Raw genomic sequence first — 15,380 nt, 5'->3', positions numbered from 1 at the left:
TAATGTTTTATTGGCAGATAACTCAGAAACTAACAGAGATATTCAGAAATTTCTTGAAATAAACGTAAAAGCTCATGATCTTAGCTTTCCAACGAGGATCCTTATGTTCGTCTATCTTACAAAGTAACGGAGCTAGTCGAATTTATGTGGCACTGGGTGTGCGATTTTCGATAATATGACTTTTTTCTCAGGTTCCTGCTATAACGGTTTCGTGTACACGCTCATCATCATATGAATACTCAACTGAATTTGAGATATGGTGTTTGTTTAAGGTTCTTAGAACATAAGAAAATGTTAAGTCAGGTGGCCTGACTGTGATCGATTTAGCCGCCATTTTGTATTCAATATGGCGTCTAGGTGAAGAGACCGATGTAACACTTAGACAGCAATAACTTGTTAAAGATTAAGCTAGACACTTCGTTCTTGTGTTAATTTCTAAATAATACTTATATCCTTCCTATCTATCGTTACCATATTAAAATATGGCCGTTTATTTCCTTTCTTCTTTGAATATAATTTAGATGTATATACAATAGAAGTATGAATGTACTATTAAAGTATGATACAATATTTGATAAATGCTCTTTATCTTTTTTACAGGCAATGCACATTATGTAAGCTGAAGGAATATATTACGAGAATTATGGAGCCAATTAACGCTGAAGAGGAAGCTAAATGTGCATTATGTAATGACCTTCTGAATAATGGGAAACAAAGTGTTTCATTAACTGCAAAAGGTGTTGAAGGAATATGCAGTGCTGCAAGAGCAAGAACTGTAACAATTTTTGTTCATACAGGTCAAAAAGTTCATAGTGAATGTAGGAAAGAGTTTTGTGACAAGAAGAGCATTGAAGCTTATAAGAGAAGGAACAAAGCAGATGAAGCTTTAAATAGAACTTCGGGAGTGAAATTGCGTTCTCTTTTGGTGTCTCCACGCAGTTACCCAACAATATGCGTTTTTTGTGGAGAGAAAGCTGTAGACGATACACGGCATACTAACAGGTTAAAATCAGAGGTAATTACAGTTAGATCAGTAGAATTTAAGGATACAATCACAAAGGTTTGTTTGGACAGAAATGATGAATGGGGGTTGTCTGTGTTGGGAAGAGTTAATGCAACTATATCTGATTTGCATGCTGCCGACGCAATATATAATCGAATATGTTCAACAAATTTCCGCACCGGGAGAGATATTCTGAAACAGTATTATTCAGTTCCTCAAGGTGATGGAAGAAAAAGGAAGAAGTTAGTAGGAAGACCTCCAAATAGCATTAGGACAGACGCATTTCAGAAAGTTTGTAAACTCTTTGAAAAACAAGAAAATGATCAAAAGACATTACAAGAGTTTTCTGATAAGATGGGAGAGTATTTAGTTGGAACTGACTTTGAACCTTACACAACGAAACACTCTAGTAAAAATCTTCTACTAGAAACTTACGGATAAAATATCATCATAGGGAATGCCTGCGGAAAAGAGAATGTGGTTACATTTAGAGAAAGTGCTCAGTCAATTCTTCAGGAGTTCTACCATCAACCAAAAAAAAAAAAAACGACATTGAAAAGGAAAAGCATAGAATTTTAGAAACAGCGGCAAAGATTGTAAAAAATTAAATAAAAGAGAAGAATTCACCATTGGATATGTACACTGATCTCAACAGTTTCTCTGTAGAATTTGCTCTTGATTTTCTCTCTCCATCCTTACGACTACTTCTTACCTTAATTATGAGTGATGAAAACTTAAAACTTGTAGTTGCTGCGATTGGACAGGCTATCATGCAAGCATGTAGACCACGGGAACTTATAGTACCAATTCAGCTTGGCTTGGGTGTTCAAATGCATCATCATTACGGTTCACGAAGTAACAAAGTTTGAAAGATGTGCAGCAGAAGTAACTGGACAGAACATAATCGAAATTCTACCCAACGCTTTCTTGCAATTTGCTGCTGACAGTGTCGATCATGACATTTGCACCATTGATGGACGAGGAACTTAGCACGGAATGGGAATTATTGCAGCTGTCACACCTAAGTCATTTAAGAAATGTCACCAACTTCCTAGACGGTCAGTTCCATTGGATGATGTGCAAAAAGTTTCCACCATTCCATTCCTTCACTTCCACAAATCACAGAATAAGAAATTAAATTTTGAGGAACTACCTACATATTAGAGATGCTATGGTATATGTCCTGGTTTTTTCACGAGACTCGCCCCACATGGTCCTGTACTATGCAAGCCATTCATGCAGGAAAAGAACACCCAGGGAAGTCTGATATCCTCTTCCTTCCTATGGTAGATCCCAATCCCAACGATCTATCTTGTATATATTCAGTACTTTTCTATATATGTCAAGAAGCCAAGAAGTTCAACAAAACACCCCTTGTTACATTCGACCAACCATTATACTGGAAAAGTCAGATAATTATAAACAGTGAGCCAACAGACAGTCCTTTAAAGTCTGTTATACTTTTACTTGGAGGTTTCCATCTTAGAATGAGCTTTCTTGGATGTATTGGTACTATCATGGAAGACACAGGGCTGTCAGAAGTTCTCCAAACTGCTTATCTTGACAAGACAGTAGGTCACATACTGAGCGGAAAAGCTGTCTCTAGGGCTATTCGTGCTCACATTTTAGTAAAATTAGCACTGAACATCCTAGCTTTAATGCAAACTTACGGCATCGATACAGATAATGACCATCTTGAAGACAAAATATCGGAGTTTATAGATGTGAAGAACCTGTATGAGGGATTTTTAAATGATACAATTTATGTTGATGATGTTACTTCATCGGCTCAGCTGAAGAAAATAGTTCACTTAGTAGAAACTTGGAAGAACCCCGTTACTAGCAGAACTGCACATCTTTGGTTCCAGTACATGGAAATGGTTTCCATCTTAAGAAGTTTCATAACCGCAGAACGAATTGGAGACTGGGACTTGCACTTGAAATGCATATATAGGATGATGCCTTATCTTGCAGCGGCTGGACATGCTCATTATACCAAGTCAACTTATATTTATCTCCAGCAAATGGCAGAATTAGACGAAAAGCATCATGATGTAGCTTCTGCGTTCCATGAAGGTAAATTTGTTGTAAGAAGAAGTAATCGGTTTTGGGCAGGACTCTCTGCTGATTTGGTAATTGAACAAACACTCATGAGATCTGTGAAAAGTGTAGGCGGTCTTACGCATGGACGTGGAATGACAGAAAATCAAAGATCAATGTGGGTTCTATCAATGCCTGTCTGCTCTCAGATCAATGCCTCTATGCAAGAACTTACAAACATATCATTCTCCACAAGAGACCAGCATAGAGATATTTCATTGAAGAGGATGAGTAGGGATGCAGCTGATACTAAAAAAATACTTGATTTCTTAACATTATATCAGCCGTTCCGAACTGAAGAGGAACTTATTAATATTACGAACGGTTTAACTGCCCAAGATCGTGTCAATGTTGATAAAGCAAATTTTGCTGGACAAAGTATTTTACTGAAAATGAAGGAAAATTCGTCAGACCCATTCATATTTTCGAAGCAGGATAAAGCCATTACAATGGCAGACAAGAAATCCATACATACGAGTACCGGAACAATCAGTATGGAACATAACAAGCTTTTCCAAAAATTAGCAATTGTTGCTATGAGGGGACACATGAATCTAGAAGACGTTTTCTCCTATGAGCTTTGTTCTGTTCCAAGAACTTTACTTGAAGATTATGAGAATCTACGACCAGCAAATAAATCAGCACTGGCTAATGTTTTATGGAAAATGACAAGTTCACCTTCAAATACACCAACGTCTTGTAAATATGTGATTGACGGTGGGAGGTTGCTCCACCAGGTCAATTGGCCAGTGAATCATACATTCAAAACAATATTTGAGTCCTACGTTTCTTACATGAAGACACACTTCAGTGACGCTTTAGTTATTTTCGATGGTTACATTAGTGATCCATCGATAAAGGATTGCACACACCTAAGGAGAACTAGAGGTTTGAGCGCTCCTGAAGTGCTCCTTTCTCCAGAAATGAAACTTTCTATGAAAAGGGAGGTCTTTTTAAGGAACTTCAAAAACAAAGACAGACTAATTCGAAAATTGGGTTTGGAGCTTTTTGCTGTTGGGTTTCAAGTTTTGTATTCAGACAGGGATGCTGGCACACTGATAGTCAACACAGCTATTCAAGAATCACGAAACCAAGATACTTGTGCTGTTGGAAATGATACTGATCTGCTCATTCTTCTCCTAAGTCTATCACCGTCAAACACGAACGCTTTGTTTTCTAAAACAGAAACTAGGCTTTGGGACATTAAATCTACGAAAACAGACCTTGGCGAACTCTGTAACAATCTTCTATGTATCCATGCATTTTTTGTTTGTGATACATAATCACGATTTTTTGGAAAAGGAAAACAAGTCGCATTACAACTAGCTAATTCCGATGAGGCCTTTCAGAAATCCATCTCTATTTTTAATTCTAAAAATGCCTTTAAAGAAGAAATTATTCGTGCTGGAGAACAGGCAACAGCAAGGCTGTACAAATGCAAGGAAGATGAATCTCTTGTTGCTTTAAGAATAAGAATGTTTTTTAGCAAAATCAGTACAGCAACAGATTTTGTACGACCAGAAAACCTTCCCCCTATTCCTGATACACTTAAATATCATTCTCTGCGTGTTTACTACCAAATCATGGAATGGAAGAGTCTATCCTCTCAAATAGGACCAGAAGATTGGGGATGGCGACTACATAAGGGAATGTATTTTCCAGTGATGATGGACAGGAAACCTGCTCCTGATAATATACTGGAAATCATTCATTGTAATTGTCATGGAAATTGTATAAGCATAAAGTCTTCTTGCAAGAAGTATGGTCTGTTTTGTACATCATTTTGTGGACAGTGTCTGGGACAAACTTGTGATAATGTAAAAAGGGAATCAGAAGATTCTGAGAATGAAGACGACTTGTTTTAGTAATTAGGTTGGTGTGCTACTTATTTGCCATTTACTAAATATACATATCCGCAGAACACTATGTCAGTATGGTGTGTTGATGCAAGGAGTATGGACAGTTTTGTACATCAATTTGTGACCAGTTTCTGGTTAAATATTTTGATAATGTAAGACAAAACTGAAGTTTTTGAAAATGAAAATTATTAGTTTTAGTTATTAATATAGTTTTATGTATTAAATATCTATATAAGGTATGAACATACACGTATGCGGTGCAAAGTAGATATAGTTTGTACATTGAATGTGGGCATTATCTGAGAGAAACTTGTGCAATGTGTAAAGAAATTCTAGAATTTTATGAAGATGATCATTCATTTTAATGATTAGATAGCTACACTGTTTTAATTGTTATCCATTATATATACACATACATGAAAACAATAGAGACATGAAGTATTCATGCCAGAAACGTGATCTATTATTAATATAAATTAGTGACAATTGCCTGGAAGAAACTTGTGATAATGTGGAAAACGGTGTAAACTTTGTAAAGATGAGGACATTTTTCTCAGTGAAGAGGTTGCTACACTGTTTTAATTCTTGCCTTTCAAATAGACATGTAGCGTTAACCATAACAAGGACTGAAGAAATATCGTAATTTTGAGCAATTTTTCACATCTTCTTTCATTTCAATTATGGATTATCGCGATCTGTAGCGACATCTGAGCGAAATCTCAGAAGTCATATTTCAACGAAATTTCGGAGAACTTTCCCTAAGAAGGTGAGTAGAAGATTTTTAATATGTAGCTAAATACACCTTGTTACACATCCTGGTCCAAAAATTATTTGTGTTGCAATTATTTACTGGTCAATCCGTATACTGCGTCTACTTAGCTTCTAGCAGGAACCTGAGAAAAAAGTCATATTATCGAAAATCGCACACCCAGTGCCACATTAATTCGACTAGCTCCGTCACTTTGTAAGATAGACGAACATAAGTACCCTCGTTGGAAAGCTAAGATCATGAGCTTTTACGTTTATTTCAAGAAATTTCTGCATATCTCTGTTAGTTTCTGAGTTATCTGCCAATAAAACATTATTGCCAATTGAAAAAAAAACTATATTTTTAATAATCGCCGCTATTTCTCAATAGGCGGTAGTACATAGAGGCATGCAAACTTGCATCCCTTAAGGTATGCTATTATCTTGAAAATGGCGCAGGAACGAAGTTTTCAGCTTAAATCTGTGAGTAGATATTGTGATTTAAGTGTGAGTCGATGTCTCGGTGTGGCCGCCATATTGAATCCAAGATGGCGGACTTTCCCCAAGCATTACGAAAGCGGATTTTGAATATATTATTAGCAACGCTATTTGGAAGTGATAGACAAAAAAACCATTTGTGTTGCAATTATTTCCGGATTAGGCCATTTTTTCTCGTTTGTTTCTTCTACTAGATGAACAGTGACATTTCTGATCCGGTTTAATTCCAAAATCAGCACCGCCACTTGGGGGAGGGGGAGAAAAAGATATATATATAAAAATAAAAATAATCGAAAATGGCGACTATCAGTGTCGAATTTATAGTTTTTTTTTTGGGTCGCTTAAAGAAACAGTGATACTTTCAATCCCGTTTAAATTCAGATCCAAACCCGCAACTTGGGAAAGGGGGAGGACGAGATCGAGAAAGACCGATATTAGTGTTGAATCTATAGTTCTTGGGGTCGCCGAGATGAACAGTGACACTTCTGATGCTATTTAAATCCAAATTCAGCCAAGCATTTTTGGGAAGGGGGAAAGGGAAATACATAAAACTGATCAAAAACACCATATTAGTGTCGAATCCATAGTTTCCTCCATGTTCGGCGGCACGGAATCGGAAGTGTCACCGGTCATCTCAGCTACCCCAGAAACTATGGATTCAACACTAATATGGTATTTTTAATCAGTTTTAAGAGTTATATATATAAATGATCAAAAATGGCCGATATTGAGGTTTGATCCGTAGTTTTTGGGGTCGCTGAGAATGAGAGTGACACTTCCGACCCCGTTTAAAACCAAATTCAGCCACGTAACTTGTGAGAGGGGTAGATAATAAAATGATCGAAAATGACTAATATTAGTGTCGAATTCATGGTTTCCGAGGTCGCCGAGATGATCAATGATCTTTTCGATGCCGTTTAAATCGATCCATTAAAGCCGAAAACAGTATATTTCACGGGTGCTAAACATATGATATACGTAGTTGTGCATTTAAATTTTCATTTCAACGCAGCGAAGCGGATATATATACACACAGTGGAATGTATTTTATTAAGAGTACACAAAAGCCTACTCTAACTTTCCAAAGCTAGGACTAAAGCCCATCAAAGTTTGCTTAATTAAGGCAAAAGTCCAGTAGATATTTCACAAGTGAACATTAAATACCGATTGTATACATTAAGAACGCAGACAATTACTGTATTTCACAGTGTGTTTTGATAGAGTTGATATGTATTATCAAGAAAAATCAACAAATAACGCTAAATTCTAACGTAATACGCAACCTTTGAAGAAACCAATACATAGTCACTTAGAGATGTAGCCTGCAAACTTTTCCAGGGGAGCAGGTTTTTTCATATTAAAAGCAAACCAAAGGTATATTTCTAAATTACGAAAGCTTCAATAAGACAATAATTATATACATATTACACATGCACATAAATACATATATTATTATTATTATTATTATTATTATTATTATTATTATTATTATTATTATTATTATTATTATATTTACAGTTTGTTACATTTTTGAAACCTGGGTCTTGACAGTGCGTAAATTTAAAACTACATCTTGTGGGAAATGTACGAATAAGTTAGTCATAAGAAATAGGAAACTGTTGATGGAAGTTCATTTGTTTAACTGTTTTCATCTTCTGTACTCTTATTTAAAAGAGTTAAGCTAAGTGACATTCTGGCCATACTACCGCAAGTAGAGTCGTTAAATTTTAATTAAAAGATCATTTTGTTACGAAGGCAGGATGTAAGAAATAATTTTTGGGAATACGTATCGTAAAAAAGGTGCGGTAAGATTTTTTTTAAAGAGTAGCCTATCACACAAATCTCTCAAGCTGAAGAACCACCTGAAAATCATACCTCACATGATTAGATCTGGCATTCAAATTTTGCTTTTCAGTTGAAACAGGCCCGTATCCACGGAGGGGCAAGAGGGGGCTGGCCCCCCTAAAATTTTCATGGAAGGCTATCAAGAAACTCGATTAATTCTATATGTAAACACTAAGAATAAAATGCAATATAAAAGAGATTATTCCAAGAATTTTTCCATTTTAACTATTTGATGAACACTTCTAAACATATTTTAAAGGAGTTAAAGTTTATCAGTCTTCTCGAATCTATGAAATGACACAATACATATTGAATCAAGTTTTTACGAAAAGAAGGAATATGTTCATAATACTTCATGCCACAGTTGTAATAGCGATCTGGAAGGTAGGAGACAAAGTATGAAGTGCTCTCTGCAAGACAAATCATAAAAACAGGAGCAGCAACAAAACGTTTATCTTTTGTCGATTGCAGTAACGGCAATAGGTTATTGTTATTCTATTGTGTAGGCAGCAGCAAACATTAGATTAACTGTGGAACAACTAGTTGTGAATTGAATTAAGAGCTCCGAGTTCCGTTAAAGGCGATTTTGATTCTAGTATTAGGGTCCAAATTACTGTGGCGTGATATGTAAAACAAGAACTATGGTGGAATCAAGGATGTTATAAAATAGAGGATCTGCCCATACGACAAAATCGTGAAGCCATACGTCACTGCTTTGCCACACCTACTCTGCCCACTCCGCGCTAATAAGATCGCAATATTTCGAGCCAACAATCATGGCGGAAACGAGAGTAGCCAATCAGACGTTCCGGCGCAGATGATGCTCGGTTGTTTTTGGCTTCATTGAGTCCATATGATGAAGATACGTATGGGCAGATCCTCTATTTTATAACATCCTTGGGTGGAACCTTCAACGAAAAAGTAATGGTTGCAAAGACTTTCATATGTTTGTTCTCGTAGAAGAATAAAGTTAAGCTAAATTACCTTAATTAGATGAGTAACTGAGCAAGTGAACATATTTAACGTTTAAGTTTAAGGATTAAATTCCGGGTTATGGAGCCAGAACTAGTAAAAATTTGCAAGATTTAGAGGAGAAATTAAGTAGCAAAAGGTTTTGTATTGTACTTGGGGTGGGGGATCCCATGGAAGTAGTTAATTTTCATATAAAAACGTTGTAAAATTGGAACTATTTCTTAGTCGCGTACGCGTAATAATGTTGTAATTCAACATGAAAGAAGCATTGATGCTTTTACTCGATACTAGATGGGTGTAGCGTTTTACAATGAGAAAAATCCGTTCTCCGGACAGTGATATATTGTACAAATATACGGAATCCTGTTGCTTAGTACAAAAATCAGAACGGAGGATACGTTTTCCGTATGCTACATAGGCACTGGCCTTAGGTGTTACATCATGCCGTTGCAGGATGTTTGATGTCTAACAGTACATACATATATATATGTTACCTTCGTCGGCCATATGTTATATACGTCCATTTGTATGTGAGATCCTAACCGCCTATATTGTTTCATACAGAAAGTATGTATAGATGGAACACTTATACAGAAAGTATTATAAAACATGCGTTTTCAGTTATACGCTTGCTGTACGTTAAGTCCAAAAACTACAGGATTTACAAATGTAATCTACGATATTACGTATGCCGCATACATTTTTTCTCAGTGTAGCTTTGAATAACATTAAAGTATTTTTTAAAGCTGTTTCGAAATGCGTTTTCTTGGTATAGTGTGCAGGTGGCTCATTTATATAAAACGAGTTTAATTTAAGATTTTAAACAAGAACTTAGCATAAATATAAAAAAGTACAACTGTAATTGTAAACAAGGGTGTTACTTCAAAGTTACCCGTCCACCGAATTTTCAACAAAAAACATAATAAATCTACAATCATTAATTTCTACTTAAACTTTACTCATTTTATGTTCTGTTACCTTACCTCGAGGGTGTGAGTACGAAGGAACCATAATTGCATATGGAAATCCATTATTAACGTAAAGGGGAGACTGGCGACCCGCGCGAAGCACGGTTGTGGGTAGTTAGTGGGGAATGCGGAGTTGAGAGGGAAGAACGAGCGAAGCGAGAAGCCGAAGTAAGGTGGGATAACGCACTACTAGGTTACTTAGGTTAGGTTATGTCTACTTCGCACTTACCTTAGTACGTACTTAGGTTTGTAGAGCTCTCCCATCTCAAGCAGAAACTCGTGAACGATTGTTGGTGGTCTTTGTTCTTTCATTCATTAAGCCATTAATATTCAAATGATTAACCTCATTATCAACATCATGTTTCACTGTCAATTCCCATCCAGCGCAAAAACCCTGTACACTTGCAGGCATGTTTACTCGAATATTATCCACAATCCATCCGTCCTGAACCTAGAGACAAATAGTTCCCTCTACTTGGGAATTAGTCCTGTCTTTATAACCGCTTATCAAAAGGTATTACACATAAATTACACTTCACTTACATGTTATCAAGCACACAAGCAAACAAATTATCAAATTCTTCTAGGTAAATTTTAAATTTTTTTTATAAAAACAGAAGGGCAACTTCGCAAGTTAACCCTAAACATGAGCCTCTAGGTTTATAGAGCCTAGAGCTTATAAGTAAAGTTGAATTTCCTTATTTCACAATAGATCATCTCTCGTTCTTGATCTTAATGTTAGTATTACATGTGAGACTATTAAGACATTTATATTTTAATTCTAATTCGTGTAGTTGGTAATACCCATTCAATAAAATTCACGTTTTTTTCATGTACATTACAGAATGTTAACTTAATGTGTGTGTGTGGAGGGGATAATAGAATTATGCAGAAGCAAAATACTTAAACATTCAAGAGCAGATATGATGAATTGCTGATGTTACTATTTGATGAACTATAATATGGTTGGCTCGGGCCCCCCTAACTTCTACCGGGCCCCCTCTACATTTTTGGGCTGGCTACGGGCCTGAGTTGAAATATAAAATCATTTTCTGTATCAAGGAGAGTCAATCAAGCGGAAAAGCAAAGAAAAACATATTTATTAATAGAAATATTTATTCAATTTAATTCAAAATTTAAATATTCCAATTTTTAATCATGCTCTAATAAAACTTAAATTACAGGCTTTCTATTATTCCATTTCTTGTTGACTTCACCTATAGTCAATACCAGGCATTATTAATCTCGCATGCCAAGTATCCAGCCGTTCACATTCCTTTACTTGTAAAAACACAATAAAACACTCAGCAGTCTTCACATGTTAAAATGAAGAACGACCTGAAAATCACACCCCACATAATTAGCTCTGACACTCAAATTTTGCTCTTCAGTCGAAATATAAAATCATTTTCTGTATCAAGGAGAATCAATCAAGCGGAAAAGCAAAGAAAAACATATTTATTAATACAAATGTTTATTCAATTTAATTCAAAATTTAAATATTCCAATTTTTAATCATGCTCTAATAAAACTTAAATTACAGGCTTTATATTATTCTATTTCTTGTTGACTTCACCTATAGTCAATACCAGGCATTACTAACCTCGCATGTCAAGTATCCAGCCGTTCACATTCCTTTACTTATAAAAAGACAATAAAACAGGAAACCACACGCAGTCAGAAAAATGCTGACGCGCATGTAAACTCTCAGGTCCCTGACTCTAGTGATGGGCAGTGGGAATAATCCCGGTGGGAAGGAAAATAAAAAAATGGAAATATTTCCGGTTTTTCCCTGACATATAAATTCCCGGGAAGAAATTTATATTTATTTATTTTATTTTCTAAATTATAAGACTTATATGACTAATTACTTTATTTTCATTTATTATCCTTTACTACCTGGTTTTAAATAATTTAGAGGTTAAAATATTGAAATTTGTTGACTGTACTTTTTATAATAGTTAAAATATGATTTTTAAATTTCCATTTCCATTTGTACTATAAAGTAGCAAAACAATAATTTATAAATGAAAAGGAACAAATCAATAAAGTAATCTAGAAATTCTGCGGAGATAGAGTTGAAGTACTATCAGTATACCCCGAATTACCGTTAGTAATAGATGTGTCTGTCTGCTGTCTGACTCAGAGCTTCTGAATAGGTTCTTAGGCTTCTCTTACATGTGAATTAACGACGCATGACATTTCGAGATATGGGTAGGAAGAAAAGTCGTGTGTGTCAATGTTACGTCTAAAGTTCTAAAGATAAGTCAGTATCTTGCAAATATTGTGGACAAATATGTATGCGCAAATGCTGATAAAATGGTGAGACATGTGTTTTCTGGTAGTTGTCCAACTTAATTTGTTTATAACATTTAAAAATTTAATATATTTAGAACATCAGTATTAGAATCAACTTTAGAAAATCAACTTACATGTAAACTGTTTAGTGTTGTAAAATTATGTGGACTTCCTATACCAAAAGTTTTTCAACATATTTACTCCCATAAAATATATTGTAAGTAAATATACATTTGTGAGTACTCTTTAAACATAATAAAATAACATAATACCGTTGAGAATATACATTTTAAAAAATCCTCTGGAGACAACAGTAATAAATATACTATCATTAAAAAGAGGAATTTGATTTTTAAATCAATATAGTAATAGAATGCAAGTTTCTTTCGTTTATATATAAACTCCCGGAATATTTCCATTTTTGGGAAACTTCTCGGGAATTTTCCCTGGAAATATTCCCAAAAATATATTCCCGGGAATTTACCCATCACTAACTGACTCCAATGCATTGTAGCAAATACAGCAACAGTTAGAAAAAGTTTCTTTGAATATTACGTCTCTCACTGCAAATCAATTTCAATCGACCAACACAGGAAATGCAAGTTTATATTTTCATGGTAAAAACAGAAGAGCAAGAGGTAGAGGTAGACGGGAAACCAAGCTCGCTACTACAATTATGCTCAAAATCACATTAGTAATGGTGGCAGCGGTAACGCGACTGACAATAACTCAAGTAACCAGGGTTCAAGCCCCGCCGAGGAGACTTCTAGACCACAACGTTCTCCTATTCTATGCTGGCGCTGCCAAGGATTAAATCATGTAACCCGAGATTGTCGCGCATTTTTAAACGAAGAAACGGAATAGTTGGTCGGGACATAACTATTCGTCATTCTGTGATACAAGTTCCTATATTCAAGGAATCAGAACTCCCATACATTAATATTACAACAGGGAGCGTGTACAGTGGACCACAGAAATTCTTGATGTATAAAGTCCGTGAGATAGGCAACCCAACTAACGCCTGCTCCAAGATTAATTACGCCTGGTAGTAGCTAGCACAGCAGCTTAAAGTTGTCCTCAACTGTTAAAAGCACAAATCGTAAAGAGTGTTCTTCTAAAAAAAAATGGACCGAAACGCTAGCTGACGAAATGACAAAAGGGAGTCTTTGGATACTTGTAGTCACAGTAAACAGCACAATACCAGAAAAAAAATATACGGACACCAGACGCGCCGATGAGATGATAACAGTCAGGGGACTCAAATAATCTTACAATTAACTCAAATGAAGGATTATAAACAAGTTAACTTACTTCAAATGGCTCTACATATATGCGTATTAAATAATATACGGATAGATTATGCGATATATGTAGTAGGTCATTTTTTTAAGTAAACACAAACCATTGCGCTGAGTTTTGATGGGGTCTAAAAGGGCCTGAGCTCCTTGGTTCCGACGCCACTGATTGATACGTAATACTACTTCGAAAGAAGAACTTATCCGATTTCATTATTCGTTAAATAACTTTTGAGAATGCTAAATATTGGTATGCAGTAATTTATTTGTATATTAAAACTGTAAAATTCGATAACACTCAAACGAGTTGGAGAACTTATCCGTACCAAGCGTATTTCCCCTTAGGTTGCAAATATAACTGAAAGTTCCTGATTTGTATAGTATTTGTGAAAATTTATACATTGAGTCAAGGTGAAAAGCAGAGAATATAGGTCAATTAACAACAATTTAAAAATGCACGAAATTAACGGATAACATTAAATATAGAACCATTAACAGAATTAACTCTGTAAATCGTCTTCTCCATTCATTTTTCTTCCTTTATTTTCAGAATTACAACATCACTGAATTTCTCCACTGGAGATTATCTTCCTTTAGCAGCATCCAACTGGAGCTCAGCCTTGTAAATAAAACATAGGAAAAAGTTTAAAGCGATAGGGCGCGAATCGAACCCTGACTGGAAAATTAGGAAATCTCCACGCTAACCATTCATCTAAAGCATTTCTTACGCTGGCTCACCTAAATAAAGAGCCCTATCTTGTCGCTCAAAACAGTAGCTAGTTTATCGTCAAATAGATTGGCAAAACACAGGAATATGTAATTGAGGACTCGCAGAGCATTATATCAATGTATTCACTAAATAATCAACATTGCAGATTTAAAAAAATACAAAACTCCTTTATTTTGAATCAAATACGGCGCATACATTATACACGTAAACAGACTAAAGACGAATCAATTAAGGCGTAGTAATCGTGGCTCAGTGGTCAAGGCGCTCGAACCTTGCGATGCGGGAAGTTTTTTTTTTTTTCAATATGTGGAAACATTTCCTTAAATATAAAGTTCTGTTCTAAAGTGCACGAAAAAATAAAATGAACTCATTTCCTCACATTTCAAACCTCAGTCATATTTATTCACAATGTCCATCATTTGTATACGAAGACGCTAAAATGAAGAACGTTAACATTATGTTAATGGAAACAGATTTCTGGTTTGATACCGACGTTAAACCACACATCCAAAATGAAAATTATTTATGTTCCTGATACCTACTGCAATATACAAGTCTATATGTAGAGAAAGAGAGATACTGTGTGTGAGAAAGAGGGGGAAAAGAGAGAGAGAGAGAAAGAGAGTATGTGAGAGAGAAACGATGTATGCTTGTATTTTTACTTACAATGTATAAAGTTTGTGTAATTCATAATATGGATTTTTATAAAGCGATTTTAACGCTTGAAGCGACTTAATGTTCATAAAACTTCTTTTTCTTAAAGATTTCATAATTAATGTCACAAATAATCACAAAATGCTTTGTAATATGTGCCAAAGAAATAAATGTATGGTTTTAGCAGGATAGTATCGTCTACCCATTTCTTCTATTTATGGTATAAAACTAACGTTGAGTTGATGTTGAGTTAGCGTTCCTTTCAGCAGCGAGGATATATGAGACGTTTACCCACTGATTAGCGTAGAATCCGAAATACATGAGCTCACACCATAAATCGAACCGGGTCTCTTACGTCAAAGGTGCGTACGCTAAGCGCTTAGCCACGAAGAAACTCGGTATTAAAATAGA

The sequence above is a fragment of the Thermobia domestica genome, chromosome 1 (assembly GCF_964235325.1).
Source record: "Thermobia domestica chromosome 1, izTheDome1.hap1.1, whole genome shotgun sequence".
Taxonomy (NCBI): Eukaryota; Metazoa; Arthropoda; class Insecta; order Zygentoma; family Lepismatidae; genus Thermobia; species Thermobia domestica.
This window is presented reverse-complemented; position numbering follows the sequence as displayed.